Source organism: Pithys albifrons, chromosome 6 (genome assembly GCF_047495875.1).
Source record: "Pithys albifrons albifrons isolate INPA30051 chromosome 6, PitAlb_v1, whole genome shotgun sequence".
Lineage (NCBI taxonomy): Eukaryota > Metazoa > Chordata > Aves > Passeriformes > Thamnophilidae > Pithys > Pithys albifrons.
This window is the reverse complement of record NC_092463.1, coordinates 46,040,102-46,052,179: the sequence shown is the minus strand read 5'-3', so window position 1 is coordinate 46,052,179 and position 12,078 is coordinate 46,040,102. Positions and strand designations below refer to the sequence as shown.

The window sequence follows — 12,078 nt, the reverse complement described above, 5'->3', positions numbered from 1 at the left end:
TGTAAATTATGAACATGATCAAGGTATATGCCACTAAGGAGGGAAAGATCAGCCAAAGACAAAGGGCCTATGAAAGATTTCAGGGGCTGTTTTGGAGAAAAAGGAAGGAGTAGGTAGAATTTTATACCACCATACAAAAACATAAGGGCCAATAGATCCCCTAGTGACAAGAACATGCCAGAATTGTGCCTAAAACAGGATGAGGATGAGTAGCTGGGGTGGAGAAGAAAACACAGAATTCAGACCTTTTCCATTCCATTCCATCACTTTAAGGTGATTTCCACTGCTTGTTCAGCTGCATTGAGTTATCTTGGTGTACTTCTTGTTGAGCCTGGGTTGGGCAGTCCTCAGAGAATGGCATCTCTTGACATAATCTTCCCAGACTACACTGCTTGTTTCAATCAAGAGACTTGATTGAAGTCCCCTAGCTAAGGTGGCACCTCTAAAACGACTCTCCTGCTTTGTGGGGGATGTAGTTTTATCATTGGTGACAAGTGATGCTGTGGAAGGCAATAAGTCTCAAGTAGGGGCAGGAATTCAGGCCAAATAGAAGACAGCTGTTCAGATTTTTCCAGGGATACACTGACTGCTGCATGGCATATGCATGAAAACTAATACAGTATGTGTGCAATATATATACAGAGGGAAATACTGCCATCAGTCACAACAAAACTGGCTGATGTGTTTATGCATGGTCCAGCTTTATCATTCTTATGTAACTTGGTCCACCTTTCTGTCAGTTGGAAGACATTTAATTTAGGCATAATATTTTACATTTTGAAGCTAGAACTTTTGTGAATTTTCTTTATTATTTTCCCCTTTTCACCAAGGTCTGGAAAACAAGGAGAAGAAATGAAAAGTTATGCAATATTTTTGGTGTCACAAATTTTAACATCTTTGTATTAAAAAAATGCCTGCAAATGTAAATGCTGATAAATTCTTATTGCTTGAAAGTAAAGACATTAAAATTACAAATGTGGGAACATACAGGCAAACTAAGTCTGTAGTTTTTTCCATAGGAGCATGGGGGTGGCTGCACTGTCCCAGGTCAAAGTCCCTCTAAGCCAGCCTCTGCTCTATCTGGAACTATTTAATAATTTTGCAGAAAATATTTTTGAAACTTACTGTGGGCTCATAGATTAAGCTACTAGTGTTCTTTCTGAAAGAGGAGCTAAGCCCAGCAATAGCCTGTAAATCAGTTGTCTTCATCTGTTTCTTTCTAGGCAGTCTTACCACTACCTTCTCTTCTGTTTAACTTGAGGTTCTACTTTGTTTCTACCGAGTACAAAACAGGTTTTCAGAAGACATTGGGATAGCAACCCTTAAGCCTATTACTGTCACGAGAAGAAAGTGCAGGTTAAAGTTATTATGCTGACCTACATTCTACTCTGGCTTCAGAGCAAAGTAATTTTCTGTTCAAGGGCTGCTTATGCAATGCAGTAGTGGCTTTATCTGTGTGTGCTAGACATGTTATATGTACTCCTTAACTACTGTGGAAGAAATGATAAGAGAATTCACAGGTTGGTTTAATTTGACTCAGGAGAGAATCACTGTAACCATAAAGTACTCCTAGAAAGCCTAAAAACATGAAAAATTGAGCAATAGAAAACACGTGGAGGAAGAAGTTTAGCTCCTACTTTGGTCAGAAAAGGCTAATTACTTCCTCAGCTCATCTTTGCTTACCAAGAGGCTGACTTGATTGTTGTGTAAAGCTGCATGTCTTAAGAGCTGACGGAGCTTTTCATTTAGCTACAGGTGGAGTTCAATTTAACATGATTGCTGGAATATAAATGCTGCACCACTGTTCACCTGGGTGAATTCAGAGCTGCACAGGTGCAGCATCACAGACCTTATATTGTTAACAAGTAACAGACTGCAGTGAAGTTAGAAATTGTCAAAATGCCTCAGAGGGGTTGCTTTCCTGATATCTGCTGATATCAGAAGTTTCCTTGGGATTATTTCAGTGTTGTGGGTTTCATATTTTGAAGTGTTTGTTTGTTTGTTTGTTTGTTTAAAGCAGTGGCAGAAGATTGAATAACATGCAGATGCTTAATAAAAATCAAGGCAAAATAGGAAGAATTAGTCTGAGTGATCCAAAATGAACTTTGAATGAACCACATCTGGTCTTCAAAAATGAGTGTTTAAATTTTAAAACAGAATGCTTTCTGTGATTTCTGTAATTTCAAATGAAATGTGGAATTGTATTTGAAGATGGAATGAAAATGAATACTAACTTGGTATGATTTTAAAAATAATTCAATTCCTGTGTGGCTGTAAATACAACCACTTATTTGAAGCAAGAAGTTATTTATATTCTATCTCATATGTCAAATTTACTGATAGAGAAACAAAACACTCTGTCCTCAGTGGTCATGGGTTAGCACCATCAGAAACCACTTACTATTATTACTCAAAATGCAGGTGTGTTCTCATATAAAACAACAAAAATAGATTTGAAAGAGAAAAATGTTGCATAGACTCATAATTTTTTCCTGGTTCTCGCAAAAGTTTGACTCATTAACATAAGTGGTTGTACAACCTGCCTTTTCAGAGCCTGTCGAGTGATTCATCCAGAGAACAGAGAAGAGTGTCAGGGCTATTTAGGAATTTAAACCAAGTGTTTAGGAGAGAGAAGATTTCTAACAAGCAGTGCTTATTTAAGCTTCTGAACAGGGACCTGACCTGACACTAGAACATTTGGAATGAATTCCTTCAAATAGATTTGGGATTCCCCACAGGAGATGCATGGCCTGCTAAAGTGTAGGTTTTCCATATGCACAGTTAGAGCATTGTATACTTAACATTGGGAGAATCTCTTGGGGAGAACTCTTGAGAAACTCTTGCACCATCACTGTTGCATTTCCACAGCTATACTGTTCTCTGGTGGCTTTCAGAATCCTAGTCCTTGCCAGTTTAGTGTGTATTAACATCGTCTCTGCTATTCATTGCAGAGCATTTGAGGAACTGTAAATCTCATAAAATAAATTACTCCTCCATCATATATTGGAAGTGGTGTATTGTGGGAATGATATCAGTGAGAAATGCTGGATTTCAAGCAGATGGAGTAAACAAAAGGAGTCAAGAATCTGAGGCCATAGTTTCTTTCTGTGCCCCTCATAACAAACTGTGAAGCATTTGGAAGTTTCTGCTTGCATTAGGAGTATCATGTTTTCAAATAAGAGAGGAAAGGATCAGTTCATCTCATTGCATGACAAACAGAACTAACGTGGCTCCTCTTCCTGTGCCTCTTTGGTTGGCATGCTGGTGATATGCTTGAAAAGGTCAGTAAGATTAGAAAAGACAGTGCATATAACAGAAGGCTCAGCAGCAGTTTCAGAATGCACAGCCTGTTGGCTGTATGATTAATCTAAAATGAATTAAATCCAAATCACTCTTCAGTTTTTGACATTGTAGGATTTTTTTCTGTTTGAGTCTACCTGCATACCTCTTGAATGGTCACAGGTAGTATAGACATCTTCGTTTGTCCCAAATAATTCTGTCAAAGACATCAGGGGATCACAAACAATTGTATTGGACAGAAATGGGCTCTGAGTTACTCCAGCATCACCTGTATTAATTAATGTATTCATGTATATTAATACATTAGTTGAAGAGGAAAAGATAATATTAAAGAGCAAACTTTTAAGGCTACAGGTGTTATTTTCTAGCTGTGTATGTTTAATTCTATGAGGTACCATTGCCCGCAATCATTTAAGCTTCAACTGCAGTTAGTTCTGATCTTCTGAAAACTGCAGTGAAGGAACGGAGGAATTCAGGAAGAAGGCAGATAATTAATATACCACAGGTAGATTTGCAATAAAAATTATTGTAATGACACATTCCTAGGAACTTGTTAATGGAATTTATGGATTTAAGAATAACAGTAAGGAAACATATGGATGAGACTAACATTATGGTTTAATAAGATCATTGGTAAAAAATTTTTGAGCAAGTTCCTGTACAAATGTAAGAGGAAACATCATTCTGGCCATAAGGATACTCACTTTGTCTGTAAGACACTGCTACAGTTGTCATCCGCATTAGAATGTGAGGCAATGAAGAAAGCCTGAGAAAAAAATATGTTTTCAAAAGTGGTTAGAAACTGAGAATTTGGTTGGTTGTTTCAGGGAAGAAGTTTTTTCACAAAAAATGAGATGACTGGAAAATAAAGTAGTTGAGAACTGGTGATATTTCAATGAAAGAAACAAGTGGCTCAGGAAAATATGATCTCTGATAGGAATTGGAGTAGGTGCAGAAGAAGAGAATCTTTGCTCATTCCATTTTCTTATACATTTATCCTGTATGCACACATGCATTAATTTCCTCAGACTGGAATGGACATAGCCTTCCTGCTGTTGAATACATACATAGACTGGATTGTGGCTCTGGCCTTTCAGACTTCACACAGAACTGCTCAAGCCAGTTTTGGCTCTTTTTTCTCCAGACCTAGGCTGCCTCTTTGTTTCATAACTAACTCCATTTTGGCTAATCTGTAGAAGAAAGACACCTGAAATGTTTAGTAGAGTAACATGATCTTAAAGCTCAACATCTCACTTAAAATTATAACAAAGTGAAAAAATCTCCAAATAGCTGTGTATACTTAGGAAATGGGAAGAATTCAGAAGCTTTCATGGACTCCAGAACTGAAAGAAAAAGCTGATCTTAGTCTACATAAAGCACTGATGAGATACGGAACATGGAAACATTCGGGCGTCTCCTGAAATCCTTTGATTTACTAAAATTCATACATAGGGCATGGTGATATTTCAGGACATCACATTTCCATCTTATCATAAATGGAAAATACGAGACAATATTTAAAGATTTAATCAATCCAGTAAAAACATCCATTCTCTATGCATTTCTGCCAAAGGATTTAATGTAGAATACCTCATACATAAATTTGTGTGTAACTGTGCATTTGGATGGACACTGTATATTCAGTGGCAAATGTAGAATTTTACAGAATTCATACAAAGTGATCCATATGAAATTACAAGGTCTCAGATATAAGAAGATAACTGAAATTCAAGTTCATGATGATCCCAATCTTGTTTTTTTTTTTTCATTCTTCTGACTGAGCACAAGGGAAAATTCTTGATGTCATACCTATTTATAAACAATTTATGAAGTCAAACCAGTGGCATTTTAATCAGTTCCAAGTTGTTGAGAAAGTAATCCAGTATTTATTTAGTACAATAATAAAATAGTTGATTTCTTTCTGCATTTGCTTTAATGCTTAATTTCAATACTTTAATGAGATGATACAGGCTTACTATGCACAGAATTCTGAAGTTCAGAGGACCAGGTAGAAAAAAGTCAGCCAATATTTACTACAGTGCAAATGTATTGGCCCAAATATCTCTGAAAACCAACAAATTAGAGACTTACTCATGCTTATCATCTATGTAAAAGAGTTTCTGTCACTGTCATCTCCCCAGTGCAATGAGCAGCCCATTGTGGTTATACCCTGGTGCCAACTCAGTGGACAGAAATAAACAGCTGAAAACCAGTTGCCATTTTGAACAGAATAGAATATCTCTGCAGACCACTGGAGAGATGTACTTTAAGAATTATTGCAAAGATAAACTGTTCAAAGTGTCTCCCGCACTCTATACCTGTCTCCCCATACGTAAGATTTTCCACAAAGAATTGTCTGGAATGAAATCCATAATCCATGAAACAGGGAAAGTATATTTGTTCAAGGTGAAATAATATCCAGGAAGACGGATGAACTGTTACAAGTGAAGAGGGGTATGAAAAAATCCAAAGCCACTGGATTTAAAAAAATTTTTGAATGAGGCACATGCTTGATTTTGTAGTTTATTCTTAGGACAACTTATTTCTCCAAGCTGAGAAAGTAAGTTTGTGAAGTGGAATGGCAACTTCAGTCTCTGCCGAGGACTAGATAGAGGTTTGCAGCTGTGGGGCAAAGCTGCCAGCTTCAAATCCTACCAACAGGTTTCACCACATGCCTTATGGGCAGTAAAAGGTATTTGGGAAGGAAAAATCCTGATTTACTCATATGTGGTTTACACTGCTGCTCCCATATAGAGCTATGGATGTTCCAGAAAATAAATATTAATATCATTAGCAAAGATAATCTATTTTCATGTATTTTATGCAAACAAGCTATTGGTTTGGGTCATATCAAATATTATCTTACTGTTAGCAGGTGCTGCTTATGTATGCACATATTTGCTTAAGTACACTTGGGGGACATTGAAAGTGTCAGTCAGGTCTTACAACTCTTAGTTTTACTCCACCTAGTACTGGGTTCACAGAGGCTATAAATCAGCTTTTATATTGCAAACAATCTCCTTTGATTTAGTGGGGCAGGCCTTGATTGTAAATTTATTAAAAGGTGTTGAGGCCCATGCTTGTTTCCAACACTAATTCATTAAACCAAAGTCAATTGTTTATCATTGAGAAAACTGGTGATGCACAAATGAGAATGGCAGGCAGTACATCAATTGATAAAATCATCACAGCGAAACCACTTTGACAGGCTACAGCTCTTTTATAAACAATGACTTCAGTAAAGAAATGGAGCTTACTTTTAGGTAGGTGATTGCTTCTTAGGTAGCAGTTAAGTCCAGAAGTAGATCTTGGGAGCAAGGGGGAGCAGGAGGCTTCAACAGCAACATAGCCTAGCACTTTAGAAATAAAGCCACCTGCAGCACTGTGAGATATGGAACAACTTAAGAGACAGGTTGGTTTGGTTTTTCAAGTTCTTATACACACCCCTTTTGATGACAGTGATAGTATATAGCATACTGTAACCCAGGGATGGGAGGGAGAAATGTTTAAGTACAGAAAGTTTCTCTGCATTATTTTTTCCCTCTTTCTCTAAAAGTGTTGATTTATGCAAGTGTGACTTATGAACCACCTAAGCAAACCTGGTATGTGTAAGCACTTGAACTAAGGAAAGTTTCACTACTTCTTTTGTGACCTTAGCATGTAAGAAGGGCTGCCAAATTTTGTTCAGAGCTCTCAAAGCCCAGGAATTGGCATTCTCACCATTTACATCTGGTAAAGATCATGATGCAGAAAAGTGACTGTCTTAAAGTCATGCGGCACACCACTCTGGGTGTGAGAGCAAGGACAGAATTCAGCTGATGTCAGGTGAAATCTCTGTCTGTCTGAGCACCGTTTCTCTGAGACCCACAAAAATCTGCTGGGTTGTAGCCCAGATACAGCTGCCTTTAGATCTGAAATGATCATTAGATATTTGAATGTTCATGAATAGGACACTTGACATGATTAGAAACAACAGATCAGAGACTCTAGAGGTAGTGAGAATGAATCAGAGAATTAATAGGATACATCTAACATAATATGATACCTTTTTTAAGATATAAATTAGGAATAGCTTTGGTCAGACTAGACTGAAATATTTTTGTGCTCCATCTTAATTGGCAGTCTCTTGAGGATGCTTGCATAAACAGCAACAGTTAAAAATTTAGGCACATATGCCACCTCAATTCTTTAGAGACATACTATTTCCAGTACTGAAAATACATTGTCTTTAATAGGTTTAAGTGGGCTTTGTACTAAGATTTTCTTGTCTTCAGAAATTTGTGAACCAGAATTGTCTTTTGGGATGGGGGAATTCAGGAAGAATGAGTGATTAAATGAGGCAAATAACAGAGGCAGGAGCTTGCAGGATCCCTTTTGTTTACTCATTTTCTTTTGTGCTCTCACTTCAAGCAAAGGCATTTATTTGCTCCATTACTGTGCTGACGGAATGCCTCATAAGCTATACCACGCTGCTGTTGTGTGCATCTCATGCTAGTGGTGCCTTTCTTTTATCTTTCTCTCTTCAAATTCTTTCAAAATAGTTAAATGATGAAGTTTGCTTCTACTAATGGGGAAAATGCATATATGTTGTGGCAGTTCTGTTGCAGGCAGATCTTTAGAAAAACCTAGTCCTGAGTGTGTGAGACCAAACAAATACGTTTGTGCAACAGCTTATCACATTGTCCAAAGCAACAGTCTGATTTCCTGCAATGTGGCTTTTGCACTGATAAAGCAGCATGTAAACTGTGGGATAATGCAGACAGGAAATTGTTGGTAACCTTGTAACCATCAATAAATAACTGTATAAATAAGGAGGTGCAGTTAGTGCACTGTACAGAAAGGATCTCAAAGGCTGTATGAACACAATATGATAGGTATAGACCTAAGAAATGAACCACCAAAATAAGAGATTGCCTCTCCTTTCTCTGCCACTTAATGAAGATATTTAAGGAAAATTCTCATTTTTCAAGAATGTGGGTAAAGTCTTTTCCTTTGATATGGTCTTGAATTCACAATTCAGCACCAGTCCACGCTGTGTGCTTTGTTTTGCACAGAAGTACCTGAGCCCTAGTGCTCAGCTCATAAACAAAGGCCTCCAGATTTAAATATAATCTTGAGATTAACAGGAAGAAGTTATTGTTGGATTAGTCCATGATACCATTTTCACAGTTTTTAATAAAATTGCTAATCACAGAGCTTTTCAGACTGATTAGAGAAGTATTACTAATGAGTCCAAATGGGCATGGAAAAATTTCACAGTGAGATGTTTCTGATTCAAATACATCTCTAATTTTGACTGGCTAAAATGGACTTTGTTCACAGCCTATTAAACTGGCCTCATCTGATATTTCCTCACTTTATAACCTGTTATTATTTTTTATCACTCACCATCATCAGGGTGACCCAAAAGAGACTTTGACTTCTATTATGTGGAAAGTGTGGGTATGAGAACACCATAAATATTAATCCAGGTTTTTTTGTTTCAGTTACAGAAACCTGATTAACTCTGTTTCCTCCATCCAGAACTGACAAACAACAAACAACTCCAAGTCAATTCTCCAATCATAGCAGAGAATGTTATGAAGACACAGCATCACATCTTCATTCCTGCACATGCAAATCCTCTAAATAAGAATTATGCCACTCTCCCCAGAATAGCAGAAATAGCTGGGAGATGTATCTGGAAAAGTACTTATTTGAAAAAGATATCCTACTTAATCAAATGATGGATCAACTGCATTATTTAACCCTTTTTCTCTTTTCCAGATCTGTCTCCTACAAATCCTGAATAAATTTCTGAATAAATGTATGAAAAACAAAAATCTGAAGGTTTAGTGGCATGTATGAAATACATAAAAACTCCATCGCTCCCTCGGTGTGTCACTTCATGGATCACTGTCAGGACTCTCCCCCTGACATTTGCAGTGAGGATAAGTAACAACGCTCCAAGAATCTGGGTGTTTAAGTAGACTGAAATACTTCCTCAGGCAAATGGGCTTGCACAGGTGTCCACAGATATCTGTGAACTTGCTCCATGGCAGCCAGTGGGCAGGGCAATTCAGAGCAAGAACCAGAGTCTGTCCCTGGCTCTTTTCCAGCAAGTGGGAGCTTGGGACAAGATGGCATGAACCTTGGGGCCACAGATTAAATTGTCCTCTACAAAGGGAGTAGCTTACACAGATTCTTTGCACAGCTCCCTAAGGAGCTAAATGCTGTGGATCTGACCAATGGAAAAATCAGAATTTTAGATGTTGTTGACATTACCGCATGTATAGAAAGCCTCAATATCCTCCTGCAATGATCTGCTGATTAGTGGTCCTGACAGTAATTCACTGTGCTTGCCTTCTGCAACACTGCAACCTGAATGTAATCAGACCAGACCATAGTAACCATGCCTAAACTGCCACACTTCTGACAATACCATGGTGCTCAGCATTTACCAGCAGCATGAATAGGTAGTTATCCAGGATTTTGCCGAGTTTTGTAACATCTGCTCACACAAGTTCTCTCACTCTTCTGTAAAGGTACAGGTTTTACATGTTTTGATTGTGTGTGTGTGTGTGTGTGTGTGTGTGTGTGTGTGTGTGTGTCTAATTCCACATAAAGACAATGCTATGCTGCCTAGAGACAGAGGAGTCCATTAGTTAAAACAAAAATAGGAACATGTATAAACAAGGCTGCACCACAGCACAAGTTCCCAGAATCTCTTCTGACACACCATTCCTCTGAATCCTAGAGATTGTCTCCATCAGACAGGGTGGGGTTCAAGAATGACAGAACCACTGACATCCTTGGCTTCACGTGGGATGATCACTTTATGTTAAAGATTTGCAGGCTGCTCATTTTCTGCTCTAAAAAGTTTTTGTAAGAAGTCAGTATTGAATATTTTTAGTATTAGAATTAAAACTGGTGATAGAAAGAAATACTGAGAAAAAACAAAGCCTGACTAGAGCCTTGGTGGTGAAGAATAGACAGAACTTGAGCCCTTTGGGTTTGTCTGGCAACAGCTGCTTACATTTATAGCTGGAGATGGCTTGGAAAGGAAGCCTTGGTTTGCCAGCCCAGCTACATGGTTTTGCCTTCTCTAGAGAAAAGGCTGCTTTGCTGGATCCACTTTCATGCCAAAAAGCCTTTGTGTGTTTTTTAACTCAACTAATTTGAGCTATTACATTTTAGGGGAACTTGTTTTCTCTCTTGCCTTCTGCTTCACAGAAAGGAAGCAGGACCATAGATTTCCCACTGGCATTGGTTTCTTAACTCAAAATCCAGTTTCCTGGGATGGTGAAATGGTTCTACTTTTAGACCCTGTTATTCTAACTGCATTAACCACCTCTCAGTTTTAGATAGAGTGACTCTCAGTTTTAGATAGAGTGAGAGCCATTTTTCCTCATGTCACTAGAATTGAGGGTCAAAATGCTTTACATAACCTTCTGTAATTTTTTTTAAGGGAAGAAAAATCAAGGGTGTGTCTGACCTTTGAAATATGATGGGAATTCCCCTACAGACTAAGCTCAGAGGAGTTAGGAAACAATAGGGTTGATCAATATGATACATCTGACAGGTGAGAAAACAGTAAAAGAGATCAGTTTAGTGCTATAAAAATGATCACTCTTTAAAAATATCTTTCATCTCTTAATTTAAAATGTCCATAAAAAAGGCAAAATAGAAGTAACATTTTCTTTCAGAAGTCTAGATGGCGAATATTCATGAAGAGGTCCATCTACACAGGAGATCATAGAATTGTTTAGATTGTGAAAACCATCTAATACGATTGAGTCCCACTGCAAACCCAACGCAGCCATGTCCAGCACTAAACCATGTCCCTAAACACCATATCTGCAGGTTTTATAAATACCTCCAGGGATGGTGATGCAACCACATGTCTGGAAAACTTGTTTCGACTCTCGACAGTCAGTGAAGAAAATCTCAATGAAGAAATTGTTCCTGGTGTCCAATCTAAACCTCCCATGGTGCAACTTGAGGTTGTTTCCTCTCATCCTGCTTCTTTTTACCTGGGAGAGGAGATTGACACCCACCTCACTACAACCTCTGCATGAAAGTAAGGATCCTGATTCAAAGCAAATAAAGCTAGGATCCAAAGGTAAAGAATCTCAAATTTATTCTGACCTGGGAATTATAATGTGTATATATGTGATGCTTTGCATCATTTGGTGCTCCTTGAAAATTTTTTCACTTCTCTGTTAAAAACTGTGGGACAATATGAAAGGCTGACTTAAAGACATATATACACACAGTAGGTTTCTTGGTTTAATGAATCTGTATGTGTCTTAGGAACTTATATTTAATCAGACTAATTAAAGGAATATCAGCCAACAGCATGCCCATCTCATAAAAAATAAAAGACATGGGGTCTTAAGGTGAACAGAAAATTTGAGTGTCAAATCATGCATCCAGAGCCCTGAACTGAGAGGCAGTTTGCCCTGTAGCAGACTTGGCTCAAGCCCTCTCTGCTAGGCAAGTTGAGGAGACATTGGAGGGTTTGGATGTTTCCAGCTTGGTGTGAGAGTCAGGATGACTCTGGGCTCTAGTGGGGTTAGGCAGCGTGCTTGGAACCTGACATTTGGGTGTCTGGAAAACATACCCAGCAGAAATTATGCTGTACTGCTGCCAGGCTTATCTCTAGTGATCCTGGTTTATTCCTTCCTCTCTTCAAATCTGGCTTACCTTCTAACTCCCAAGCAAAGATTCTTTTTTTCTGTCTGTTGCTGGAAAGCTTGGTGTCACATAAACTGGCCCATGATCAAAACCCCCAAAATT

General features: G+C 38.2%; 1 long non-coding RNA gene across 1 annotated transcript; it reads right to left on the bottom strand.

Annotated features, from left to right (window-relative positions):
* Positions 1 to 758: 758 nt before the first annotated feature.
* LOC139672697 (uncharacterized) lies at positions 759 to 4,066 on the bottom strand. The gene is made up of 3 exons (XR_011697970.1): positions 4,005 to 4,066; positions 3,446 to 3,568; positions 759 to 832 (listed from the first exon to the last, which is right to left on the bottom strand). It is a non-coding gene; the product is annotated as an uncharacterized lncRNA (long non-coding RNA).
* Between the last annotated feature and the right edge of the window lie 8,012 nt (positions 4,067 to 12,078).